General features: G+C 42.7%; 1 protein-coding gene and 1 pseudogene across 14 annotated transcripts in view; one reads left to right on the top strand and one right to left on the bottom strand.

Annotated features, from left to right (window-relative positions):
• Positions 1-22163, top strand: part of Gpr160 (G protein-coupled receptor 160) — a 46108-nt gene that overhangs the window by 2399 nt on the left and 21546 nt on the right. For all 14 annotated transcript variants that reach the window (XR_009590051.1, XR_009590050.1, XM_060378169.1 and 11 more), the window contains exon 2: positions 17442-17537. The gene's annotated coding sequence lies outside the window, so the exon portion shown is untranslated. The remainder of the gene's footprint in view (positions 1-17441; positions 17538-22163) is intronic.
• On the bottom strand, positions 11408-11506 carry LOC132652551 (U6 spliceosomal RNA; annotated as a pseudogene).

The following is a 22163-nucleotide window of genomic DNA, read 5'->3' as shown; positions in this document are numbered from 1 at the left end:
ATACTTATGTTCATCTAACTTAATTTTTCTTAATATTTTGTCCTATAATTCTTAATGTGTTCTGCCATGCTTGACTGGCAGGTTGTGAAAGTGTAGATTCCAAGAGGAAAAGGTTGAAGTGTGGTAAATACAGAAAGAGGATAGACTCCTGGAAGATAAACCTACATCCTTGTAACTTCACTGTAACTGAACTTAATGTTCCTTTGATTTAAAGAAAGGCAGCACACAAACTCTGCCTGTGACAATTGATTGCTGAAGTGCTAGACAAATCACCTCAAAAGGAACTATGAGAGAGTTTTTTTTTTTTTTTTTTTGTCAAATATAAATGAATATGGCCTAGGAACACAGATTCATTTGGCCCAAATAACACATCCTAATGCGAATGATGTTCATGATTAGTTTTATAGTCAGAGAACAAAAGAAAGTCATAAATTAAGCCACTTAAAAATATACATTGAGGAGCTGGCAGTGGTAGCCCACGCCTTTGAGCCCAGCACTCAGGAGGCAGAGACAGGTGGATCTTTGAGTTTGAGGCCAGCCTTGTCTCAGGACAGCCAGGTTTTTGTTATGCAGAGAAACACTGCCTCGAAAAACCAATACACACATGCGCACACACAGTCATACACATTGATGGAAATATCAGGTAGGCTATCACAGCAAACGGGAAAGCAAACTACAGGTCCCAGATGCTGTCTGATACACCCTTAGCTCTTGTAGTAGAAACTAGTGGTCTACTAATTGAATATATTCCAAAGGGTTTTACTTGAGAGTCACAGGATGTTCGGTCAGACAGAAGTGGGCAGGGAGTGGTTATTAAGGGGACTAAGGATGGCCCAAAATGGTCTGGTTCTAGATCTACAACATTCTAGCTCTCCACAGTCACAGAGTTCTAATCAGTGAAACCATATACATTTATGGTGGGTTTTTTTGTTGTTTTCCTTCTGGGAATTATGTTCAGAGTATCTCAGTAGAATTGTTTGGTATGTGGTTCAGTTTTCATTGTATGAATAAAAGAAATATGCAGTGGTTGCCAGGCACTTCACTACCTTAGTTTCCAAGAATTAGAAACCAAAATTGACAAATTCACTTACAGTTTTGCCAAAATGAGGTGGGAGGCATGTTTGATTTTTTTTTTACTCCCACTGCTTGTGGCCACCTCAGTTTATGGAAGGCTAGGATATAAAGGTGAGAACACATGGACATTAACCATAAGCTAACTAATTCTTTCCTATGGGGAAGGAGACCTCTGCCACAGGTCTCCTTATTGTCTCTGTCCCCTGTTACCTTGTGATAAAAATGGGCCCTTAAATGGTCCCCATTTTTTAAAGAGAAGAGATGCAGTGATTTGGTGAGGTAACATCCTTACCCATTTCTGGTCTTTTGGAATGCTTTGTCAATAGTCTTATTTCCTTGTTATATAGAAAGTAGCCTTTTTTTTTTTCTCACAGTTCTATCAACAGGATTAGCAAATTATACTCATGCAGAGGAAAATATCGATAAAGTACAAAATACTAAATAATGTGTACAATATAGATATATCTTAAAAGCATTATGTCGAGAAATTGGTTGGTTACTCCCAAAGCATTTGTGCCACTGTTGTGTCAGTGGGCATAGCTAGTCAGACCATTTATGATTGTAGTTTTCAGGATTCATAGTTGGGTGAGCTTGAACTTCTGGGTGTATGCATAATACTTTCCAGTGTTATGAAAGCTAGCCAGTTGAGGTGAAGTTTCCAGTTGAGTACCAGCTAGATTTCCCCATGTTCTATGATTCAGGCATGTAGTGTTTTCAACAGTAGATCTTACGTCAGTTTCAAAGGGTATTCAATAGCCTTGGCAATAGCTGGTACTGTTGGGGGATCTATGGAACTCCATTGACCAATTCAGAGGAGCCTTGTGTATCTTTTCTTTGGAGATCAAGTTCAGGATCCTTAAAGCCTGTTAAGCATGCTATTTTGTTGTTTTGGTTTTTTGAGAGAGGGTTTCTCTGTGTAGCCTTGGCTGACCTAGACTCACTTTGTAGATCAGGCTGGCCTCAAACTCATAGATTCACCTGCCTCTGCCTCCCCAAGTGCTGGGATTACAGGCCTGTTCCACCTGGCCCAGCTCACACTAATGTCTTAGAAGAAGATAACAGCAGATATAACAGCACTCAGATAGCCTGGGGACTCAAGTGTCTTTCTAACATGAAATCAGTTACATAGCTTTTCCAACTTACTGTTCTCCCTAGTCCTCTAAGATAAGATGTTGTAGAGCGAGAACTCTGCCAAATTTGTAAGTAAGTGTTGAGGCTAGGTGGCCGGATGCTTCCTCTTTTCTGATAAAGAAAAGTGCTAAAAGCCATTATAAAGAATTACCACAAATGTGATACTATCTTTACCCGGATTTGTGTCTAAAGGGGAGAAAACCATTAGAAAGGCAAATTGCTCCCTTGATGGCCTAGAAAAGAGAGGAGAGGGATGGCAGGCAAGTCAGCAGCATTTACATCTCCATGCTTTAACACATGACTCAGAGCTGTCTTACCGCTGCCCTCCTGTGAGTGTGATGGAGAGGTGTTTTGGCTTTCAGTAAAGGTCTAAGGGAGCCAAAAGTTGGCTTCAAGTAATTTTTTTTCTTTTTGTTTTATAGATTTATTTTTATTTGTGTGTGTGTGTGTGTGTGTGAGTGATATGTGTACGGGTGCCTCAAGGGGTCACAAGAGGGTGTTGGATCTTCTGGAGCTGGAATTACAGATGATTGTGAGCTACAAAACAAGGATATGAGAACTAAACTTGGGTCCTCTGCAAGAGCAGCAAGCACTTTTAAGCTCTGAGCCAGCTCTTCTCTGTTGTTTCTCTGAGGAAGGTCCGTGTAACCAGGCTAGCCTCAAACTCTGCATGGACCTGGGATGGCCTTGTGCTGCTGCCACACTTGCTCCACCTCCTGCTGTGGTTCCTGCTCCTGGTTTTACACAGTTCTGGGGATCCAACCCATAGGGTCCTCATGGCAGGCAAGAACTCTACCAGTGGAGCTAAGTTCTCAGCCTCTTAAGGCATATTTTTTGTAAGTGTGGAAGAAGAAAAATTTAAGAGTCTATATTAGTAATTTTTTTATTATTATACACTTTTTATTCATTATACACTTTTTAGTTTTTGGACAGGATTTTGCTCTGTAGCCTGGGAATTCACTGTATAGCGCAAGCTAGCCTCAAGCTTATGCATAACCCTCCTTCCTCGGCCTGCTGAGTGCTAGGATTACAGGCATGAATCATATTGCCTGACTTCACATATGTTGCTATGGAGGTGGGATGATCATGTGTATATACACCGGCATGCTCACCTGCTCATGTGACTCTGGAGGCCAAAGGTTGATGTCAGGCACCTTCCTTTGTTATTTTCCACCTTGTTTTTTGAGAGATGATCTTATTGAACTTGAAGCTCACCATTTCAGCCAGGCTAGCAAGCTCGAAAGCCCCCAGGGTCCACCTGTTTCTGCCCCAACTTCAGCTTCAGCACTGGGGTGTTTATATCCAGAGATGTCAAACTCCAGTTTTGACATGATTCAGGGAAGAAACACTGAATTAGGTGGGTGCAGGGTCTATGAGGGGGCCGGACAGACTGAGAAACTCAGAAGTAGTTATGCTTGCGTTTGAGCCCTACACCTCCAGACTTAAAAGTCTGGTGCTTTACCAACTAAGCCGCCTGAGGCTTCTGGTCTCCCTGCGGCCAAAGCCACTCTTTAGCTTAGGCCAACACAATCAGAGCTAATTGCTTGGGGCTGAGAAGCCAAGCTCAGAGTGCTGGTAAAGGCTAGAGACCCAATAAACCAACAGATTCCCACAAGCTTTCATATGTGACAGAGCTGATTTCAGTTGGCATCTCCTCTGCAGAAACTGCAGCAAGTTCACGCTGCCCTCAGGGAAAACCTTTCCTGATCAGCTGCTATGGCCGTTTCCATAGTATCAGCCCATATGTACACATAAAATGATCAGACATACAGACCTGTACATACATATATTCACGCATATACAAAAGGAGCTCCCTACAGACAGATAGATAATTGACATACATTCATATAACATATGTATAGAAACAGACGAACACATTTACATGCAAACACATTATCTATATACATATTTAGGTATTTACAACTCATAGATGAAGCAGGCTTCCACCAACGTTTATTGTCTGGTCATGGTTTTATAGTTCTGAGACAAAGCTTTCTACATCTAAAAGGAATTACCTCATAGTCAAAAGGCAGTCACAAAAACAGATGGATTAAAAAATGCAACAGGTTACTTTTTTTTTTCCATTAAAACTAAGCATTTCTTATCTATGAATCCATTACATGAGTTCTTAGATTTAGAATGACAAAGCTTAAAGGTTAACAGGGTCCAAGAGGTTACAACAAAATATATGTCTTTTCAATTAGGACTGACCTGGCTGCACATTTTCCAGCTCTTAATTTTGTTTGTTTTTTTTTTAAAGATTTATTTATTTTTTATACAACATTCTGCCTGCACACCAGATGTTACTATGGATGGTTATGAGCCACCATGTGGTTTCTGGGAATTGAACTCTGGACTCTTGAAAGAACAGTGAGTGTTCTTAACTTCTGAGCCAGCTCTCCAGCCCCAGCTCTTAGTTTATAGTGAGTTTAGGACAATAATTTTATCTGTCTTTCATACCAAGATACAAAGTAAATTTAGAATGACAGTATTTTATGCCATAATATGACAAGGTGTAAGAATTACAACAAAACAGTTTGTATTTAAGTTTTATACAACATTCTGCCTGCATACCAGATCTTACTATAGGTAGTTATGAGCCACCATGCGGTTGCTGGGAATTGAACCCAGGACCTTTGGAAGAACAGCGAGTGTTTTTAACCTCTGAGCCATCTCTCCAGCCCCCAGTTTGTATATTTTGACATTAAGGTTTGTACTTAATTTAGGCATTTCTTAGTAGCCCCATTATATTTTGGGTTCGTGGGAAGTACAAACCAACTTACCTATTTTTATGGTGCATACCAGGATTTGTGGTGCCATCTTTAAGAGTGAAAGCTTATCTGAAGCCTCAGATCTGTCTCAAACCTGTCTCCTATTGAGGCATCTGGAGGTCCACAGAAGTATTTCCTATAGCTTTCTATTCATTATTTAACTTCTAAAATGTTTGAATCAAATCAGGAATTCTATAATCAGGAATTAATTCATCTGAACAGCAGTGCATCTTTGTAAAGATGCTGTAGGAGGATTGATAAATCGGAGTAAGTAAATGCCCAGAAAGTGAGGGTTCACACCATGCCAGACTTTAGAGAGATACAGCAGCACAGGAAAAAGGGGCAGTTCTGGGGGTGCATCACAGTACAGACCTGGCAAAATACCAGCTTACCTTCTAGAAAGCCCATATGCCTACTGAACTTCCCCAATTCAGTGCCTCTTGGCACTGGGGTTATAGACACGCTGCACCACACCTGACTTTTTACAGGTATTACAGGAATCTGAACTTGCATCTTCATGCGTTACCCACCAATCCACCTAACCATCTCTCTCACAGACTTCTTTAACTCTCATAAATCTGTCTTACACCGAGTATCACAGCCCATTTTGCAGAAGGGAATCATGCTTAGAAAACTTACTAGTTAGCTTGATGGCCTGTAACTGGTAAAGTAGTGTGACTGGAGTTTTAGGGCAGAAGCCTGGGCTCAGCAGTCCAACAAGCTAGGTTTACCCTGCCTTCCCCACCCCACATTCCAGTATTACAATTATGAAAAAGCAAGTAATGAAAAACAACAGAGAAAGCGGATTAAACAAACATATTGGGAAGAGAAACAAAGGAGTCCAGTGGCCCCAAGTTCATCTTGAGGGAAACATGAACCTTAGGTTTAAATGTAGAAGGAATTGGGGCAGGGGCCAAGAGGTGTGCATGCACAATTAAGCAGTCCTGATCAAGGTGTGCTGTGGTTGACCAGTGCCTTAATTTCGGTTAAGGTGGTCCAAAGAAGTTGTTACCACTCTTGTCACTTTACGGGAGCGGTCTGGTTCTACAGGGTAATTACTGCTGATCCCAGAGGAGCCTCCGCCCCACAGAGACATTGCCTTTATATTGAGGATAGTCTGTCATATGAGGCTGCCCTGTCTCTGGATGTCTTCAGTCTTGAAGGGAAGGAGCTGGGTTAGATAAATAGCTACTGCTGGAGTGAGTAACACTTATGTGCAGAGTCAAGTGGCGTCTGAGCCAAACAAAGCAAAGGGGCATGGTGTCCAGCATTTAATTAATTACTCTGTAAGTCTTGGTGTCTTTTATCAAAAGTAGAGTGTAGCTGCCAGTTATAGTAGTTATAATAGTGCTGAGCATAAAACTTCTCTCTGAGAAGTGAGGGCTGCATTATTCTCAGCCTCTCTTCGGTGCCACGCAGTGTTCCAGAGTCTTCACTGTGCACCAGCTGTACATCTAGGTGCTACCTGGATAGTCCAAACTCTTTCACCACACCTACATGGTGACTACATGGTGGTGTGACTGGGGGAACATGAGCCGTATCCAGCCAACAGAAATGTTTTATTAGGCCAGCACAGCGTTAAAAAGAAAACTGGGCCTGCATTGAACAATCAGATTTGGACCCGAGAGATGGCTCAGAAAGAAGGTGGGTTGAGAGGCCAGACAACCTGAGTTCAGTCTCCAGAAGGCAATGGTAGAAGGAGAGAGCCCACTTTTGCATATTGTCCTCTGACCACCACACAAATGCTGTGACATGTGCTTGAGTGTGTGTATGTGTGCACATGCACCCACAATATAGATGTTTAAAAAGAAAATCCACATATTTTGGCATGAACTGTTCTGCCAAAGGGAATACTGGAGCAGTTTTCTCTTTAGGCAAAGCTGCTGGGAAATCTCTACTGTCCCCTAAACTGTTGGCTTTAGTTGTTTCTCTTACTGTATATATGTGTGCAGGGAGCAGTTGCACAGATTTGAAAGTGGTGAGCTCATGGGGAAGGCCTTGTGGCACAACAGTAGAACACAGTAACCCGTTTGGTGGCAGGCTAAAAATCAGTGTTCTTCAGTATAATATATATCAGGATGGGCAAAACTAGTTGACTGTAGTGGGCACATGCCTGTAATCTCAGCACCTGGGAAGGCTATAGGAGAGATCTCAGGTAGTACTCTAGCTCAAAATTAAGTAATTGTAGAGAGAGTATTAAAACCGACCAGTATGTTGCTGATACTTGTAACCCCAGAAGCTCTGGAGGCTAAGACAGAAGGATCTTAGCCAGGCACAGTGGTGCATGCCTATAATTCCAGCACTCAGGGAGACAGAGGCAGGTGGATCTCTGTGAGTTCGAGGCCATCCTGGTCTACAAAGCAAGTCCAGGACAGCCAAGGCTACATAGAGAAACCCTGTCTTGGAAAAAAAATGTTGGGGGAGGATCTTGGGAAGGATCTCCATCTCAAAATGAAGTAGTTATAAATCACAATGACGTGGTGTTACAGCAGACAAAGTGTGGAGCACATGCCTATAACCTCAGCAACTAGATAGGCAGAGGTTATAAATAATAAAGAGGAGGAAGAATAAACAAATGCAAGGCCAGCCTGGGCCATATAGCATATCTCAAACAAATACAGAGCTGTAACTAGAGCCCAATGGTAGAGCACTCGCCCAGCATCTCCAGGGCCTGGGTTCCAATGTGAGACTTTTTATTTTTCTGTTTGCATGAGTGTGCATATAGTATACATGTGTGTCTATGCATGTTTACATGTATGGAGGCACACATATGGAATGACAAGTGGTCATATATGTTTGCATGCATGTGAAGGCCGTAGGCTGATGCCAGGAGTGATCTTTACACTTGACTCACTAGTCGTGCTCCCCATTGTGGCTAGTGTAGCTATCCAGTTTGCTCTGGGGTCCTATCTCCACTTTATACTGCTGGAGTTGCAGGCTGTCTGCCATGCCACCCATTATTTACGTGGGTTCTAGAGATTCAAACTCTAGTCCTGCTTCTCACTCAGCACCAGAAAAAAAAGGGGGGGGGGGCTGACCAAAGGTAAGTTCAAAAGCTCTTGCCCTCTGAGACTGTGAAAAGGCTTGTGTTTTATATTGCATGTGCCTGTGTCAAGAGAACATTGTAAGGTGTGGTGCTGGTTGGCTTTATGTCAACTTGTCAGAAGCTCAAGTCGTTTGTGAAGAAGAAAACTTAGTTGAGAAAATGCCCCTGCTAGATTGGCCTGTGGGCAAGCCCGTGGTGCACTTTCTTAACTAGAGATTGATGTGGGAGGGCCCAACTTAGTGTGGGTGGCACCATCTCTGGGCTGCTGGTCCTGGGGTATAAAAGAAAACAAACTTAGCCAGCCTTGGAGAGCAAGCCAGTAAGCTGCACCCCTCCATGGCCTCTGCTTCAGTTCCTGCCTTGAGTTCCTGCCGACTTCCCTGGTGATAAACTGTAAGCTGTGATCAACCCTTTCCTCCCTGAGTTGCTTTGGTCATGGTGTTTATCCCATCAAGAGCCCTAACCGGAACCGTCGTCATTTCTTCACACTCATCTGCTTTTCTGGTTTACATGATATTTTGATTTTACAGAGGTGGAATTGGTGTTGGAGGTCTTGGGGTGGGAAAGGAGTGCCTATATTAGTGCACCAGAAGCTCCCTGTAAGCCAGAAGGTAGTGCCCATGTGCCTTGGGAACGCCAGCATGATTCTGGGAGCAGAGTGGATCATGAGGCTGGCTCCCAGAATTGCTCTAAGCTGGAACCCAGGCATTCTAAGGGGCTACCAGGATTTGCCCTCTCCCTGTTTCTGCTCTACCCGCCTGACTCCTGATAACTGCAAGTCTGGTATATGCTATACTCATGCATGGCTTCTCAGAAAGCTCAGTTTGCATGAGGGACTGAAGCACTTGTCCAGAGCCCAGCCTTCCAGATGCTTCCACAAGTCCAGTCTACGGTGGCTTGATTTTCTCAATTTGAAACTTTCTGTTAAGGGTCAGGAGGTTGATGTTTTCATCTCTGTTCTGTCGGCAGTTTCATCACAGTTGGAAGTTCTGTTGAGAATATGAATTCCTGCCTCAGAGTTCTTGGGTTCCCTAGGCCTGGACACCCACAGACATGGGCTGGTGGAATGGTTTTGGGGGAATCAAGATGCTGCTTTGACATCTTCGTTAATAATCTGAAGTGTAGGTGTGTCTTAGTAGATAAAGCAGATCATGAAAGAGCTGCAAATGGAATGCTTTGCTTAGGCCCAAAGACATGAGCCCATTTCATAGACACATGTTTTGTAAATGGCAGGCCAGCAGGCTGGTGTTGGGCCTTTCCAGAACTCTACAGGTTTAACTGTGTTCTGTTATGATCTTGTTGGCCAAGTAAAAGAGGGTTGACTATTGGTTTAAGCAAACAAAAGTAAGACTAAACAGTCCAGAGCGAGGACTCTACGGGTTTGTGGGGACTGATTTACGGCAGTTCTACCATCTCACTGTGTACACTGTCTTATTGTGCTTAGCCTCTCCACATCATTCCTCTTGTATAAGATAGAGGTAGCAATAAGGCTCGGCTTGGAGATGAGCTTCTGTCAGTGCCTGCACAGGCTTCCAGAGTGTAGGGGGTTCTGTGTTGTTGTTCTTGACAGTGGGGTTCCCCTGTTGCTGATGACTGAGCCTGCTTAGCTTATGTGCTCTGTGTAGACTTTTTCACCCTATAATGCTAGAAGGAAGACAGAAAGTTACAAATGCTTTCCAGCTCTGACCTCTCTTTCTAGGAGTGAGGGGATCTGTGGGCTGCCTCATGACCTAGTTCTCCCTGACAAATGGTATGTGTGCTTCATGCATCAGCAGCTGTGGTTAAGAACCGCACCTGTCCTTGACTTTGAACCCATAGCTCTGGCTCTGTTATTTGTCCTGTCTTAGTGTGAAAGTCATGGAGCCCCTCTCCCCCCGCACCCCAGCATGTGTTAATGAAGCAGTAAAAGCTCCCTAAGCCCCACTGTGGAAGAGCAGGTGGATGTCAGTATAGAGAAAGAATGTAGAGAAAAAGCCTAGGGTAGAAGCCTCTGGTGTACTACTGCCTGGCAGTGCCTTAGGGGTTGAGCTGTCTGGATTTCTGGTGACTCTTGTACCAACTGGGGATACATGTACCTCACAGACATCATGAGGGCCAAGAACATTTTATGAAATCCTGACACGGGCACAGTGAAGAGCCTCTTGACAATGCGAAAACACAGATCTCACCTCAAAGGGGACCAAAGAGAACAGATGTGAATGACCATGGTTTGGGAACACAGATTCTGTGTTTCAAAGTGGAAGCAGCTCTATGAAGTGTTTATAGTAACAGAAAAAAGAAGAAAGCCATAAATCAAGATTCTTTTCAAATTCTTTGGTGGGTCATAGCATAGTAGCATAGTAGGAAGAACTCTGCTTTGGGCCGCAGATGCTATCACATCCTCAGCCCTTTGAATGCTGAAAACTACGAGTCTGTTCATACATTCCAAGATATTTCTTTCTGTTAGTCACAGGATGTTAGGCCAGACACGCAGGTGTACAAGGAATGGCTATTTCGGGGGCTAAAGATAGTCCAAGATAATTGTAATTAGTTCTGGATCTGCAGCATTCCAACTTCTCCACAACACTGAAACCAATCAGTCCGTCAGGCTTTGCAGACAGCTTGTTTTCACAAGTTCTTGTTCAGAGTCCGTCATGGGAAACTCGAGCAGTTGTATGGTTTACTTTTTAACTTGGAAGAGTATTGTTGATAATATTAGCTAATATTTACACTTTATTAAACATTTTTCTATCCTCTTAAAGGGCTGTCTGGTTTGACTTTCACCCAGCAATGTGGCTTTGTAAGCATCTGCATTTTGCTGCCTGTAAGGAGAGAGGAAAGTGAAATGAGGTTCTGGCAAGAAGCGAGCCTAGAAATGGGCACACAAACTGAACATCATCATCTTTATCAGAGATGTGGCATGAGTGCCCATTCCTTATGTTCTTAAGGGATGCCCAGTTCTGGAGAGTGAAGGTCTTGCTAGCTCAGGTCTTTGTAGGAGACTAGAAGCATGGAGCAGCGGGCTCAGTCCAGGCAGCAGAGCCCTTCCCTCTTCACAGCTGGTGCCCAGACCCAGTCAGCAGCCGGTGAGGGAAGAAAAGTGGCAGGTTCTGAAGCTCCCCAGCTGTGCCTCAAGGTCCAGACCCACAGTGTCAGCTGTGCAGCACCTCCCATTAAGCCTTGGCCTTTTTTCTGCATCTAGCCAACTGTTCTAGGAAGAAACCCTACTCCCCAGTTAAAGGAACCAGGCCTGGTCCTGTCTTCCCAAGCCTTGAATAGTTTCCCTTCTCCCCTTACTCTACCACTTTCCAGGAATATCCTTGCCTCCCAGTCCTAACCCTGCCCTCCTTTTGTTCTGTTCTACAAAGTTTAAAAGGCATACACACACACACACACACACACACACAAACACACATAATGCTTCACAAATTTGTGTGTCATCCTTGTACAGGGACCATTCTAATCTCTGTCTTTCTAGTTTTAGTGTATGTACTGCTGAAAGAACTCCTTAACCCCATGTGATGAATAATCATCTCGACTGACAACTTGATTAGACTTAGAGATGCCTAGAGACTGCCAACACATGTCTCTGGTGTGACCATGATGGTGTTTCCAGAGGTGACTGGCTTGTGGGACAGCAACTGAGTGTGGTTGTGGGGCCCAGGTGGAACAAAAGCTGAAGAACAGGGATACCCATCACTACTGGCCTGCTGTATCATTTTCATTGTGTGTGTGTGCTGGCATATGTGTGCCATGGAGCATGTACAGAGGTCAGAGAATCAGTTCTGGGGATTGAACTCAGGTCATTAGATTTGTACAGCAAGTACCTTTATACACTGAACCCCACCTCACTAGCCCAAGAGAATGGTCTTTCCTGCTGCTTTTGTCACAGCGACAAAATCTGACTAACACACACGCCTTACCTCCTCCCAAGGATCCAAAGATACTAACATTTTGCTGTATTTGCTCCTTCATATTTGTTTTGAGACAGACTCACTCACGTAGCTCATGTGGGCCTCAGGCTCAAGGTGATGCTTCTGAATCAGCCTCCTGAGTGTTAGCGCAGGTGTAATCCACTTTCCTCCTAAACTTAGTACATTTAACATTTGATAAACAATGTTAGCATTTTAGCCTAGTTGTTATGCTGTGATTAAAGTTTACCATTTTGTTTTTCTATGCCTTTGTAAATATGATGGCTTTATGCACTTCCAGAACTTTTCAGCTATTCTCTTAAAAAAAAAAAATTAAAGGACTGGGATTATAACATAATAGCAGAGCATGTCTCAGCATGTTCAATGCCCTGAGTTTGAACCCAGAACTAAAATAATAAATAAAATAAAACTAAAATAATAAAAAAGTAAAAATTAGTTAATTAGGCCACTGCTCAATTTTTATTGTATCTGATGTTGGATGTAATAAACCTTTGCTCCCGTTTCACAGCATTCAAGATGGGGTGCTATAAAAACAATTAGATTCAAAGTTTCTGAAGAATAAGACGTTTTCTTCATTATTACAAACATACTTTACCTTGTGAAAAATGTGAGACGGTATAAAAAACAAATGTGCACCTGTGTTCTCCCCACCCAGCAGTGGCTGTCACAGGCAGATGGTAGGAGAGCCTTCCTGGGAACTTGCTGGAGTGCAAACTCAACACGTATTGAATCAAGATCCTTCACTTAACGATGCCATGTTCAAGTCTAGAACTACAGGTGTGCAAGCCATGACCTTATCCGTCTATAGGCCTTTCCTCTCAGAGTTTCCCGCAGATATCTGTGCTCTCTGGAGTCTAGGGGAATTCTGTCACCCTGCCTGTGAGAGGTCCTGCTCTACATGGTTTGTCTTCTGTCACTGAACACTGTGTGTGACAATGTTTCTGTTTGTTCGGTTTTCCCCAGAGCATGTATCTCATGGCTTCAGGGAATAATCCTGCTACTGATTGTGTCATAGTTCATTTGACTGACTCCTATTGTTAGCAGATTGTTTTGATTCTTTGCGGGGAGGGGGGTGTTTTATGGATGTTGGAAATACACCAGCATGAGTTGGTCCAGAGGTTCCTTCCACACTTCCTTTTAGTTAATTCTTGGAATGCTGCTGTTGAGCCAAAAATTGATTGCTTTAAATACTCTTTATATGCCCCAGGAGTGGGCAAAATGCCTGCACATTAGCCTAGGCCTGCGTGATCTGGTCTGTAGCAGATGGGAGAGTAGAGCTTATGTCTCCATTTTTATCATGTCTCCAGGACTGGTTCAGAGCATATTCTGAGATCATTCAAAGGGGAATGGTGGAGGAGGGGCTGTAAGTGACAGAGGGATGGGCAGTTGACTGTGGTGGCAGGGTTCTTTCCTGCCTGAGTCCTGAGTGGTAATAGATGCTGCTGACTAGGAGGTGGCCTTTTTTGTGGTATGTGTGCTGTGTGCACACACATGACTTTTAGACTTCCTCACACTTCCTGATGTGTAAGAGTGGCATTTGCCTACAGTAATTGCAGGACCGAAGTGACTGTTCGATAATCCCCAAATCTGTAGAATGTAACTGGGACCAGACTTGCTTTTCTGTGCGGGTGCTGGGGTGGAACTCGGGTCCTCATGCTTACATGGCAAGTACTTTACTACAGGAGACATCTCCCCAGGGTTTGCTTCTTCACATCCATTTTTGAGGCTAACCTGCGCTGGAAAATATATCCGTAGGAGGCCATCCCTTTGTATTAGTAAAGGATTTGCTGTTAAGAAACAACATAATTTCGTGCCTATGAACTGATAGGCATTTGAATTGCTTCGGTTACTTTGGTTTTGATTATTTGTATAGCTTTGGTTTTTACAAATGATGCTTCTGGGAACAACGTAATGTTTCTGTGTATAAGTGTTTGTGTAGATTTTATTATTATGTCTCTTGGGTAAGCATCTAAGAGTGTATTTGTGGAATCAAGTTTGTGTTTAATTTTTTTAAATGTTTACTTTACTATTTATTTTTTTAAGATTTATTTTATTATGTATACAATGTTCTGCCTGCTTGTACACCTGAACGCCAGAAGAGGGCACCAGATCTCATTATAGATTGTTGTGAGCCACCAGTGCTGGGTTGCTGGGAACTGAACTCAGGAACTTGGGAAGAGCAAGCAGGGTTCTTAACCTCTGAACCATCTCTCCAGCCCTGTGTTTAACCTTTTAGAACATTATAAACTATTTTCCCAAAGTGTTTGTACAGTACTAGAGTCCAAGCAACAGTGTGTGTGGATTTGATTTCTCTGCTTTCTCAGCAACATCAGGTGTTGGCCATCTTTATTACAGCCTGTCTTAGTCCCTTTCTGTTGTTGTTTTGAGGCTCCATGACCAAGGCAATGTATAGAAGAAAGCACTTAGTGAGGCTTACAGTTTCCGAGATTGAGTCTGTGACCATCATGACGAGGAGCATAATAGCAGGCAGGCATGACACTGGAGCGTTAGCGGAGAGCTTGCATGTTGAGACAAACAGCCACAAGGCAGAAGAGAGCCAACTAGAAATGGCTTAGGCTTTTGAAACCTCAAAGTTCACTCCCAGTGGCACACCTTCCAACAAGACCACACATCCTAATCCTTTCCAAAAAGTTCCATCAGGTAGGCACAAAACATTCAGATATATGAGCCTGTGGGGGCTATTCTTAGTCAAACCACCACAGCCATTCTTTTGAGTTTGTGATTGTGTAGCATTACAGTTTTAATTGGTATTTTCTTGAAGATGAATGATGTGGAAGACTTTTTTTTTAATCTGGTTATTAATCATTTTATGTGATGAAGTGGCTATCTAAATCTTTTGCCAGTCCTCTTAAAACATTTATTTTTTAAATTAAAATAAAGTTACATCATTTTCCCTGTCTCCTCCCCCCATCACTCTCATTCCTCTCAGCTCCTCAAACTCGTGGCCTCTTTTTCTTTATTAGGTGTGAGGGATGGGGACAGGGTGCTGAGTCATTGAGTATTGCTTGCATGTATATGTCTTTAGTATTGGATAACCGTTTAGGGAATGCATCCCCAAGGAAGACTAATTCTCCCTCTCTGAGCAGTTGTTACAGCTCTTCATCTAGCTCTATGAGACTTTCCCATCCATACTGGCCTGTCAGCTAGTGTTCTCAGTGTTTGGGTCTTTTTAAGCGGTCATATTGTTGTGATTTCATAGGTGAAGTTCCCTGTCCTATCTAGAAGACACAATCTTGCATCAGACTTCCTGGTTCTCTGGCTCTTATGCTTTCTGCACCATCATCTGTCACGTTCCCTGAGCTTAGGTGCAGGAGTTGTGTTGTAGATGTATCAGTTAGGGTTGGCTACTCCATGGTCAATTGTTCTCTGCAGTTAGGGTTGGGTACTCCATGGACACTTGTGCTCTGCATTTGACCAGCTGTGGGTATAAAAATAAGTGTTTGGGATGCAGTTAGGAATTATACTGGTTTATAAAAATGGTAGTAGTAACTTCTTCTTTAAGGTCCATGATGTCATTAGCCATGGGTACTTGGCTATCTTTCCAATACCAGGCACGATTTCCCTCCTTGTTGATCAGGCATAATTTCTAATTAGACAGATCTTTGTTACTGCCAAGAGCTAAGTGCACTTTTTTATTGCTCTGATGGTCATTGTTGTGGTTCCTAAGCGTTCTTCCCTTGGCAGCTTTCTTAGCACTATCTGGCAATATGAAAACTAGTCCTCAGGGAAGAGGCCTTCAGGTCAGATCCAACTTGAACCCACTGAATCCTGCCTGTGTGCCAAAGTGATTGTTGTCTTCAGCAAAAAGGACTTAACTTCAACTCTGGGAGACAACCAAGGGCAACAGCAATAATATAACATTATTTGGAGGAATCTTTTGGACTCTTCTGACCAATGCTCAAAAGGTTTTTCATGCCTGGGGTTTGTTAGTCTATGGCTCTTGGTAGGAGCATTATCATAAGTAGCTTACCTTCATTTGTGTGTGTGTGTGAAATGCCTTTATGTATATACATACACTTTGTCTCTGTTACTATTCTATTGCTGTGAAGAGATTCCATGACCAAGACAACTCTTATAAAAGAGTATAATGGAGGGATTTCTTAGTTCAGTCCATTATCATCATGGCAGGAAGCAGACAGTAATGGCACTGGAGGAGTAACTGTGAGTAACTTACATCCTCAACAACAGGCGCAGAGACAGGGAAAGCCCCAGTGAGACATATCCTTCAACAAGGACATGCCCACTCCAACAACACCATCCTCATCCTTCCTAAACAGTTACTCTAACTAGGGATAAAATGTTCAAATGTATGCGCCTATTGAGATCATTCTCATTCAAGCCAGCACACACTTTTTATGTATTAGATATAAAATAATATTCCCTATGGCTATTTTAAACATCCTCTATGTTGTTTGTCCATCCTCCTTCCCTCCTCCTGTACTTTCCTCACCCCCTCTTCATTTAATTCCTCCGTTTCTCCATTTCCCCTTTAAAATCACCTATATCCTGCTATTCTGGTCTCTAGAGCTCCTTCTCTACCCCTAAGGTCCATTTTTACCTCCCTGGTCCTGAAGTTATTCCAGGTTGTATACTATCTGAAGACTTGGAGCTAGGGACTACAGCTGAGAGAGAACACACAGCATTTGTCATTCTGGAACTGGGTTACCTCACTCAGTACAGTATTTTCTAGTTCCATCCATTTACCTGTAAGTTTGAAGATTTCATTTTCTTTACAGCTGAATGATATACTATTGTGTATGTGCATAAAGATTCACTCTCCATTCATCAGCTGAAGACATTTTAGGTGTCTCCATCTCCTAGCTGTCATGAATAGAGGAGCTTCACTGTATCTGGACCTGTGGTAAGGGAGTCTGCCACGGTGGGCGAGAACACTGGAGTGAAGCGCATCACCGTATGGCAGCCAGGCAGCAGAATGAGACCGAGAGAAGAGAAGGCCGAGACACGGTAGAGCCTCAGAGCCAGCGACCCACTTTCTTGATCCAGTCCACACCTTCCTCGGTTTCTGTCACCTTCTAGTAACACCATCAGAAAATCCCACCAGCTGTCATCCAGAGGGGTCGTTTCAGAGTCAACACCAGATGGATCTCTTCTGGTGTCTGGCATTGCTGATTTTTAACTCAGCCATTCTGGGGACTGTGAAGTTGCATGTCATTGTGGTTTCAGCTTTTCCTAATGACTAATGTGGAGAGCTTCTAAACATTGGTGGTTGTTTATGCATTTTCTATCCAGTGTCTTTTCAGTTTTGCCAATTCTGTTATGAGTCTTGCTATTGGTTCAGAACACTTTGTGTACGTAGTATGCCCACATATCATTCATTAGATATATGCGTTGGAAATATTTTCCCTTTTGTTTTTAACTCTTTCAATGTTCAATGATTAGATCTTTATTTTAGTGAGTTTCTGATCAGTTTTTTGTGCTTTTAGAAACATTTTTAATTTTTTTTTTCCCTTTTTACCTGCTCTAAAGGTTTCAAAGATAATTATCCTGGCTGATGGCTGGACAGAGATGCTCATCATTCAACTCCTGCAAAGAAGAGTTGAAGATGCATAATTGTATTCAGAGGTGAGTGATCATTAGAGCACCCTAGAAATTAGACTCTGAAACCTGGGACAGCAGCATAGCGAGGAAAACAGAATCTTGGTGCCTGCCACCTGACATCCACAGCTAGAGGACAGGCCGCCTGTCAGGGTGGCAGACAGGCCACCACACTGTCAGTATGTACAGGAAATTTTTTTCTCCTGGAAGTTTTTATAGTCTTCATGTTTGCAGCTCACTGACATCAGAAACCTGGAATCTGTAAATATTTCTTTTGGAAAAGGAGCTCACATATCCCATTGACTGCCACCCCTGCCCTCCGGGTGCTGCTACTAAAAGCTAGCTTGAGAAGTAAGATGTGTGAACTTGAGCTGGTATTGGAATCAGAATCCTCATGTGTGCATTTCCATATTTGGGACTCCACAGTGATTTACTGTGTCCCACACCATAGAGATGGTCATATGAAAACAGTGTTACCTTCTAGAATCAGGAGATCAGAGTGTTTTCCCTTGGAAAAGGGCTGGCTGCTAGGAGCATGAGAAACCATATGCATGTAGGCTCAGTGAAGGCTCATGAAGTTCCTGCTACCTGTTCCAAGTATACTACACCCAGATATCTGTCATCAGCAGGGTGGAGTGGGACCAGTGCAACATTCATGATGTCCTGCCTATGTGGGTATACTGATGGGACCTTGAGCAGGTCCATGGAGTCAAGCATTGACCAGTCCCCAGATTTACAAAGCCAAAGAGAACTTGATCAGTTCTGTCTATATAGACCACCTGGGTGCACTATAGAAGAAGCATAACAAAGCCCTAAATCTCTGCTCCTACACCACCTAGGAAGTCCCTGCTGCTGCCATACCCGTGCGCCCTGTCCAGCCATCTGCTGCTCTCAAGACTGGGCACACGCTCCTCAGAGTGAACGCTGAGGCTTCCGCCTGCCTGTGTCCAGTCTACACCATTGATTGACTGATTATAGGACAAGTACTCCTAACCGTTGGGAGTCATGCATGCTGAAAGCCTTTGCTGTTCAGCAGATCCTGAATAGTAAGGCCTGAGCACCAGAAGATTCTAGAAATTAGATTTTAGTTATCAGAAAGGGCTTTAATGCCCTCTAATGTGCCAAGTACTTCATCTTCATCAGTGTCTTGCCATGCCTGCTCTGCTCTGGTGTGCCCCTACAGAAGGGTCAGAGGGTTTCAACTTCATTGCAGTACACACTGTGCCCAAAGCCATTAATCACAAGCAAAAAGAATATAGGGATGCTATTCTGTGGTGGCCATCTAGAACTGAAGCCAACAGTGCATAATACTTCAAGACACATCTTCAGGAGAGAGCTGCCTACTAAGATGCACAGGTCTCAGTGTAGAGACATCAGGAATGAGGTGACATGATGGCTCTCAGAGAAAACCCTAACTGTGGCAGTAAGTGCCAGATAAACTAGAGATGAAGTGCCTGGTAAAGAACTCAAAGGAATGACTATCACTGGGTAGAGGAAGGAGCCATGGCTGAATATGAGCCACATAAAGGACAAATGTGTCATAGTGAAACCCAGTCTTTTTGACACTAATTTACAAAGAAACTATTGAAAGATAAATGATTATGTCTTAAAAAGTGAAATACAAGAGAATATAGATAGATGAAATTAAAGAGATACTTCATATTATGAATAAGAAATTCTACAGAGAGGTATTTTGAAAAAGAACCAAACAGCCATCTTGGGATAAAGAACTCAGTAAATTAAATAAAAAATACAGTTGCTAGCCTCAACAATCTAGATTAAGCAGATGAAAGAATATCTGAACTTCTGACCTTGTCCCATCTTACCACATTCCATATCTATCCCTCAGGCCCAGCCAGTCTGGCGAACCCTGTGCTGCCATCCAGCCTGATAAGTATAGCTCTCACCCATCAATGTTTTATTGCTGTGATGAGACAGCATGACATATCAACTCTCAGAAAACATTTAGTTAGGGCTCACTTATAGTTTTAGAGGCTGAATCCATAACCATCATGGCTGGGAGTGTGGCACAGGCAGGTTTGGTGGAGGAGCAGTAGAGAAAGTTTACATCCTGATCCACAAGAGGGAGGAAGAGAGAGATTCTGAGACTGGGCCTGACTTGGGCTTTTGAAACTTAAAGCCCACCCACAGTGACACACTTCCTCCCAGGGCCACACCTTCTAACCATTTAAATAGTGCCACTCCCTGGTAACCATGCATTCAAATCAGTGAGCTTCTGGGGGGCTATTCTCATTAAACTCTCCATACCCCTTATCAAAGAAACTCTTCTTTGCAGAAGTCAGAGACTATCACTGAAAGCTACATTTGATCAAAAAGAAGAGAACCACTGACCAGGGGTGCCCAGCCCCAACATCTATAAAACAACTCCAGCACCTAAGGCTCAGGAAACAATGGAAGAGGGGTAGAAAGATAGGATCAGGAAGTCTGCTGTGAAATTGTGTCTTCTAGAAGTGTACCTGAGCAATATGGCTGCCTAAACAAGACCTGAACAATGACGACACTAATAGACACTCTTAATATCTATTGAAACAAATATCATGAACCCCTACCCCTAGACAAGAGCTACAGGCAAATAAGGACTACATTAGTCTTTCCCAGGGATGAGCCCTGAACTGATTATCCAATACCAAATGGTCAGCCCTTGAATTATATGTATATACAACCAAACACTAAATGGACTCAGCAGGTTATATTAATATATTTATGCATATGTATTCACATGTAACAATAAAAAGAGGAATATGAGAGGGAGAAATGATTTTATTTTATTTCAATTTATTTTAATTTTAAAAAGAATATCTGAACTTGAAGACAGGCCTTTTTTCTTTTCTCATTTATTTATTTTATTCACGTTTCATCCTTGTAGCCTGTTCCCTCCTCCCCTCCCAGTCCCATCCTCTCTCTTGGGATAAAGAAAAGGGGAGCTCCCTTTCCCATCCACCCCAGCTTATCAAGTTGCATCCTTTTCCCCTGTGGCCTGGAAGATAGGCCTTTTGAAACCTCAGCAAGGGGAAAGAACATGAAAGAAAGCATTCAGAGTCAGGCAGTAGTGGCGCAAGCCTTTAATCTCAGCACGTGGAAGGCAGAGGTTGGCAGATCTCAGAGTTCAAGTCCAGCCTGATCTACAGAGTAAGTTTCAGGACAGGCAGAGCTATACAGAGAAATCATGTCTTGAAAACAACAACAACAAAAAAGGTAGATAGAAAGTATTCAGGACTTCTGGGACACCATTAAATGAACAAAGAGTATATATATATATATATTTTCAATACTCAAAGTTGAAGGAAAAAGTTAAGGACATAAACTATTTCAATGAAATAATATGTGAAGACTTCAAATCTTGGATAAAATATGAATATATATATACATATACATATATATATATATATATATATATATATATATATATATATATACATATATATATAAATGAGGTCTATTAGGACCCCAATTTGTCCAGAAAAGAATCTTTAACTCGTAGCACTATAGTCAGGCATAAGTGCAAGTACAAGGCAAAGAAAGATTTTAAAATCGTCAAGAGAAAAAGCCCTAGTCACAATCTAGGATGTTCCAGTTAGACTAGAAGCAGATTCCTCAGCAGAAACTGTAGGCCAGGAGGAGATGAAGTGATGTGCTTACTTCAAGTTCTGAGAGAAAAATCTCTTCAGACTAAAGCTGCTGTACCCAGCAAAGCTAGTTTGGGGAATGAAGGAGAACTAAGACTTTCCAAGATGAAAAACAACAAAAGAGGAAATTCATGACCAGAAAACAGCCTTTAAAAAGAAGCCTAAGGGGCAGTAATATGGCTCAGTGAGCACCTGAGTCTAGCCCCTAGGACATACATGGCAAAAAGAGAAAACCAGCTCTCTGAAGTTGTCTTCTGACCAACACACACAACATGGCACACACATTCCCACATATAACACATTTGGAATAGATAAATAAAACAACTTGAGGCAGTCAGTATACACTCATATCCATGTGAAAGAGTAAGTAAGTATATTTATTCCTACTGTGAGAGCAGACACTCAGAAGAGAAACAAAAGCTGCACATCATCCCCAGTTACTCATCTGTCACCAGTTGTGGCAGAAGCAGCCTGCAAGAGGAAAGGTGCACTTGGTTCAGTTTCAAAGATGCTCAGTCCATCACAGGAGGAGAGGCAGGATGGCATTCATGAAGCAGAAAGATACAGTCAAGGCTCACATCTGGGGCCACCCAGGACACAGCATGGCCAGAGGTGGCTATAACGATAAAGGCCCATCACTACTGTCCTGTTAGTGACCTTACTTCATAAAGCTTCATAGCAAACCCCTATCTCTTACAAATAATCCTCAGTCGGGGAACAGTCACATAAAAGCATAAGCTTATCGGAGATAATTCCAGAATCAAGCCATAGTGTTTGACTCTTTCCCCCAAAGACTGACTGCCACCCTACAACATAAAATGGACTTAGTCTAGCTTCAAGCATACGTATCCCCATAGTCCTAACACTTCAACACTATTCAAAATTCCATGTCCAAAATATCTTCTGAGGTGTAAAGGTTAACTCTTTAACCATGAGGCCTTATAAAAAATCAAGAAAGCAAGTCACATACTACCATTATATAGTGGTACAGACTGAACAATCCCAT

This window comes from Meriones unguiculatus, chromosome 2 (assembly GCF_030254825.1).
Source record: "Meriones unguiculatus strain TT.TT164.6M chromosome 2, Bangor_MerUng_6.1, whole genome shotgun sequence".
In the NCBI taxonomy this organism is placed as follows: Eukaryota; Metazoa; Chordata; class Mammalia; order Rodentia; family Muridae; genus Meriones; species Meriones unguiculatus.
Note: the sequence above shows the minus strand (reverse complement) of the source record. Positions and strands in the feature narration are given on the sequence as shown.